Here is a 6,000-nt window from a genome sequence, read left to right as displayed (position 1 = left end):
TGTCATCGTTTTGACCTGTCGACATTTTAAATGTTGGTATTTGACCTTGTCTGTATTTTCTCTTACTTCCTTGGAGATACTGGGAATCCATTTAGTACCATGGGGTATAGACGGGTCCACTAGGAACCTTGGGCACTTTAAGAAATTGATAGTGTGGGCTGGCTCCTCCCTCTATGCCTCTCCCACCAGACTCAGTTTAGAAAATGTGCCCGGAGGAGCCGGTCACGTTGCTGGAAGCTCCTGAACAGTTTTCTGCATTTATTTTATCTGTTTGTTATTTTCAGGCAGGACTGGATGGCACCAGCCTGCCTGCTTCGTGGGACTTAGGGGGAAGAATGGTTCAACCTCTTGAAGGGTTAATGGTCCCGTTCCCTGCTGAAAGGACACTAGCTCCTGAGGGAACTATTTGCAAGCCCCACCATGGCAATCGTACATTCCCGCAGCACGCCGCCACCCCTAACAGAGCCAGAAAAAAGAAGAGTGGTGAGTACTAAGCCGTCGTCCCGGTTAGCAGGTCACCGGCCATTATGGCAGCATGAGGTTACGGAGACGCACGGCTTCTACATGAGGCGGCTGGGTCTCCAGACTCAGTACACTGTGTAGACGCACAGCTTCTGAGGGGGCGAACTGAGTCTCAGTACACTATATGTGTACAAAGTACCCAGACTGGCATTACAGACTTAAAAAGGGGCTGACTCCATTTTAGACACAAAATTACCTCAGCCAGTATAAAAAAGAGTGGGAACACCGCGCGCCATTGAAGGGGCGGGGCTTCACTATGAGTGGATCCAGCAGCTCACCAGCGCCATTCTCCCTCTGCAGTGGACACAGACGCTGACTGACAGGGATGCACAGCTCCTCCGGAGAGACTCCAGATTACCTCAGCGGTACCAGGGGGTAATAGCAGGGGGGAGCGATTATTAGTGTACTAAATCCCCAATCTGGGTACTTAGTCTGCGACCCGGCTAAGCTTGGCATTAGCAGTAAGGGCACCGTGTGCTGGCTCCATACTATCTCTGTGCCTCCCTGGAAGGGCTCTTTGTGGGTTAATTGTGCATTTAACCTTTTCCTGTGTGTGCGTGCTGTCACTGTTACAGTATGTCAGGCAAAGAGTGTTTCATGTAAGGCAGTGTTCCTCTTCTCCAGGGGGTTCACTACTGTGTACTCAGTGCAGTGTACCTTCCTAGGCTAGCGGGGCATGCCATTAAGGGAATGATTTCCAATATTTCTACTAAATTGTCCCGCAATGAGAAAGAGACGCAATACTTAAGACAATCGATGACTGAGTTTATGAAAAGAGACTCAGTACCCAAACCTGTGTCTCAGTCCCCTGCTATTTGGCCGCAGAAACGTACTTTGGCCCATATCCTGCTGTCTGACTCTGATAATGAAGGGTCAGACATGGAGGAGGAGGAGGTGGACTCAGAGGTGGGGGACGCTACTCTGTCACAGGGAATAGAGGCTCTCATAGAGGCTATCAGAGAAGTTCTGCAAATCCCTGATAAGGTGACAGAGGAGACTGATACCCCTTTTCCACTTGTAGCACGGGTCGCAGCCGGGTGCCTGACACGGCTGCGACCCGTGCTACAGCCCCCTTCTACACTACACTCACAAACCCGGCATATTGCCGGGTTGGTGACGCTGCTGCTGACGAGGCAGGGGCGGCGCTGGGAGATCACATGATCTTCCAGCGCCGCCCTTCCATACACTGTGAACGGGAGCCGTGTCGCATCGACACGGCTTCCGTTTACAGTACACAGCTTACCGGGTTGAACACGTGTTCAACCCGGTAAGCTACCCAGGTAGGATTCCCGGATCACTTGATCCGGGAATTTGCAGGGGGGGCCGTTTCCACTAGGAAAAAACACGGGTAAATGCGCGCCCCTGTGCATTTACCCGTGTTTTTAGAGCTAGTGAAAAAGGGGTATGAGGAATCTTATTTTAATAGAAAAGAGAAATCCTCAGCCATGTTTCCTGTGTCAAAGGAACTAAGGTGGTCATTCCGAGTTGTTCGCTAATTTTTTCGTTCGCACAAGGTATTCGAAAAATTGCGAACATGTTGCATAATAGCGAATATCTGCCTGCAACGTATTTTTGCGACGTCCTACACAGTATTACACAAAGTAGGCGTATGGCAAATGCCATCGCACTAATGTGAACCCATCGCATTACCATAAACCGCATCGTAAAAATACAAACTTCTCGTAGATTTACACATTCTTCTTAACATTGCACATGCTTTTGCAGAAAAACGCACAGCAATGGGGTTTTTTTCAAGTTAAATTACACCTTTCAATTCAAACTCAACAAGCCTTCCTCAATTACGAATCCAATTAGTGTAATGAATGATTGTGGTCATGACCAATTAAGTCTTCAAAGAATACCTACAGAACACTTTGTAGGCATAATTGGCCATTGCCATGATTGTTTATAAATAAGTGAAATAGATGTGTAAACTGTGCCTGGGCTAATGTTAAATAGCATTTTTTTGTGTGAAGGTGTAGTGTGTGAATATATGTGTTTACATGTTTTTCTAAACAATAAGCTCCTAACTGACATAATTTTTTTGTTTGTTTGTAAATAATAAGATTAATAATCATAAGTTTGATGTGTGATTTTTGTAAGGTAACCAATTTCTTCTAGGCAATATTCGGTTCCTTTATTGCATTAAAAAACACAACAACAGCTTAACTGTAAACAATTTTTTTTATTTTTGAACATATTGGTTTTTTTTTCTGTAACAAATAAAAAATAGTTTTAAATTAAAAAAATTGTTGCAGCCGGTCAACATCGGCCAGCATGGCCTGCAAATTTGCCTTTAGGCTAGCAAGGATGCCAGACAGGCTTGTGGGATCTCCAACTGCACCATCTGAAATGAACAGCAAAAATAAAAATAAAAAACTTACTCCTATTACCTATTACACAAGCAAGCCACAAAGCAGACTTAAATGGCAAAGGGACTACATCATGGATGTTTGAATGTTAAAACAGTAGCATACCAACACACAAGCATGCTCAGCAATGTTTTTTATTGTTAAATTAAAAATTTACAAAGTGTACCACACCATGATGTACATTTACTAAGATGGGAGTTCTATTTAAGATGGGACGTTGCCCATAGCAACCAATCAGATTCCACATATCTTCTAGAAGGTGCTAAATAAATGAGACGTTGAATATGATTGGTTGCTATGGGCAACATTCCATCTTGAATAAAACTCCCATCTTAGTAAATGTAACCCCATGCTGGGATTCATTCACATCTGTAGTGAAGCAGACTTGTCTTTTTTGGTGTTTGCCCTGCATCATCACACTGCATATCAACATCTTCAGAAGGACAACATATCCTAGCATGCCCACACTCCCTGAAAGCCTGCCTTACTACATAAGGTGAAACAGGTTTTTGTTTTTTTAAATAATCATTTTTTGAGTGTAACTTTCCCAACACAAATCATTGTGTCCTTAGCCTGGCTAACAAAGTGAAGCATGCGAGTTGAATGTGCAAATATTAGGAATACCCAGGCACAAGTGTAAAAGACCAACAACATACTAAACTCCACTCAGGTCTAACTGTTTCACTGACAACCTAGCACATATAAACCCTGTTATCCTGGCAACCCTGTCGACCTAATGAGTGTCGACCTAGAGTGGACACCCTAAACATTGCAGACATAGACACTGTACATCTAATGATACTCACACAAATGTAAATGCAACATCCATACCATGATGAAGAACACAAACATTTTTCCTTGGGCCAAGATTTGCCACAGTACAACACTGCATGTATTGGAATTTGAAGTTTAAGTAGGTAACAAATACATTTTAAATATGTAAAAACTTACTCTCATCTGCCACATGCGCAGTACCCTGAAGATCCGCAGGGGCTTCTGCTGCCCATTCACTGGGTGGGGAAGGAGGCTGGATGGGGGAAGGAGGCTGGATGGGGGAAGGAGGATGGATTGGGGAAGTAGGAGGGATTGGGGAAGGAGGCTGGATGGGGGAAGGAGGATGGATTGGGGAAGGAGGAGGGATTGGGGAAGGAGGATGGAATGGGGAGGTGTTTACAGAGGGTGGGTCTGATTGAGAGGGGGAGGGGGGCGGAGAGGGTGTTTGGGCCACAGAGGGGGAGGGGGCCAGAGAGGGGGAATGGGAAAGAGAGGGGGAGGTGGGCGGAGTGGTGGTTTGGCCTACAGAGGGGGAGGGGGACAGAGAGGGGTATTGGTAAAGAGAGGGGGAGGGGGGCAGAGAAGGGGAGGGGGAAGGAGAGGGGGATTGGGCCACAGAAGGGGAGGGGGGCAGAGAAGGGGATTGGGAAGGAGAGGGGGATTGGGCCACAGAAGGGGAGGGGGGCAGAGAAGGGGATTGGGAAGGAGAGGGGGATTGGGCCACAGAAGGGGAGGGGGGCTGAGAAGGGGATTGGGAAGGAGAGGGGGATTGGGCCACAGAAGGGGAGGGGGGCTGAGAAGGGGATTGGTCCGGGCTTCCAGCAGCAGCTTGCCGTTGTGCTTGCTCTAGAATGACATATGTAATATTTAGGTTGTGGCTTTAAAAATTATAACAACAGCATTTTTCTATTACACTGTTCTGTCCCATGTTAAAGACACAGGGGTAAAATTACTAAGTTTTTATATTTTTGAAACTGGTGATGTTGCCCATAGCAACCAATCTGATTCTACGTAACATTTATTAAGCTGCTTCTAGAAGATAATAGAAAGCATCTGATTGGTTGCTATAAGCAACATCACCAGTTCTAAAAAAATCCCACCTTAGTAAATTTACCCCATAGAGCAAGTTATTGGGTTCATTCGACAGCCTGTGTATCAACTCAGTACAACAACATTCACTTTTTAAGAAGCACTTTCTAACACAGTCAGTACTGCTTGCCATAACCACACATACTGTGTCATGTTTGTTCTACAATAGTACATTGACAGTCTGCTAATTTACACACTATATAACATTAGTGAAAATATGCAGTCTGTACATTAAAAGATTCTGCTAACAATCTCAGTGTTATTTAATGTAATGTGAAACTTACTGCGTCTTCGTCTATTGCGGATTTGTTGGTGTATCTCCGCCAACAGGTCCGGCGTGCGCCTGCGGAGGTCGCTCCAGCGCATCTCTAGTTGGATAATGCTCCTCCTGCTCCAGGCGTGGGTTCGCAATAAAACAGCGGACCTCCGCGTAGGCTTCGCGCTTTACCCTATTTGGGATAAAGGGCCCTACGCGGCCTACGTGGCGGTCCATTACCGCGGCCAGCAGGCGCAGCTCCTGTCGGGTAAAAGCAGCTGCGCGCATGGTGCCAATGGCGTTTTCCATACATGGGCATATATTTATAGTGTATGCTGCCATTTGATTGGTTGTCAATTGATGGTGTCATCTGTAATAAACTTTATTGATATGTGTGCATTAATGTGAAACACAGTGGGTACAGTTCGCATTAGCGGTAATTCGCACCAGCGGAAGAAAAAAAAAACACATACACTCACACTCACACACACACTCACATACACACACACACACAAACACACTCACAATCACACTCACACACACTCACATACACACACACACACACTTATTGAAAAGTAATTGTAACAATCTGTGTACTCACCACATTTTTCAATAACAATCAGCTGCACAAAGTCACAAAGTTCTCAACATTTAGGAGCATATGTTGTGTCATTTGTAATGTAAACAGATGCACAAGCCAAAACAAAAAGAAAAACAAAAAAAATATTAACACAATTTACCTATGTAAAATGTATAATAAATTACCAAAAATGGTCGTAAATTATTAAAAAATTATTATTAAAAATTATTATTATATAAAAAAAATTATTATTAAAAAAAAAATTATTATTAAAAAAAAAAAAAAATGTTGCCAAAAATTTTTTTTTGCTAAATTCAGGAACAAGGATATGATGGATACCCCACCATCTATGATCAGTGGACCAACTCCAACTACCCCCACATTGGAGGAACCTTCTACCTCATCAT

The 6,000-nt window shown here is 44.4% G+C and overlaps 1 long non-coding RNA gene across 1 annotated transcript in view; it reads right to left on the bottom strand.

The window, feature by feature from the left end:
* Window positions 1-2,743: 2,743 nt before the first annotated feature.
* The window catches only part of LOC134909040 (uncharacterized), a 261,137-nt gene continuing 257,880 nt past the window's right edge, over window positions 2,744-6,000 (bottom strand). Inside the window, exons 3-4 of the long non-coding RNA XR_010175833.1 lie at window positions 3,846-4,514; window positions 2,744-2,869 (exon numbers count right to left, since the gene is read on the bottom strand). This is a non-coding gene — a long non-coding RNA (uncharacterized LOC134909040). The remainder of the gene's footprint in view (window positions 2,870-3,845; window positions 4,515-6,000) is intronic.

This window comes from Pseudophryne corroboree, chromosome 4 (genome assembly GCF_028390025.1).
Source record: "Pseudophryne corroboree isolate aPseCor3 chromosome 4, aPseCor3.hap2, whole genome shotgun sequence".
In the NCBI taxonomy this organism is placed as follows: Eukaryota; Metazoa; Chordata; class Amphibia; order Anura; family Myobatrachidae; genus Pseudophryne; species Pseudophryne corroboree.
Note: the sequence above shows the minus strand (reverse complement) of the source record. Positions and strands in the feature narration are given on the sequence as shown.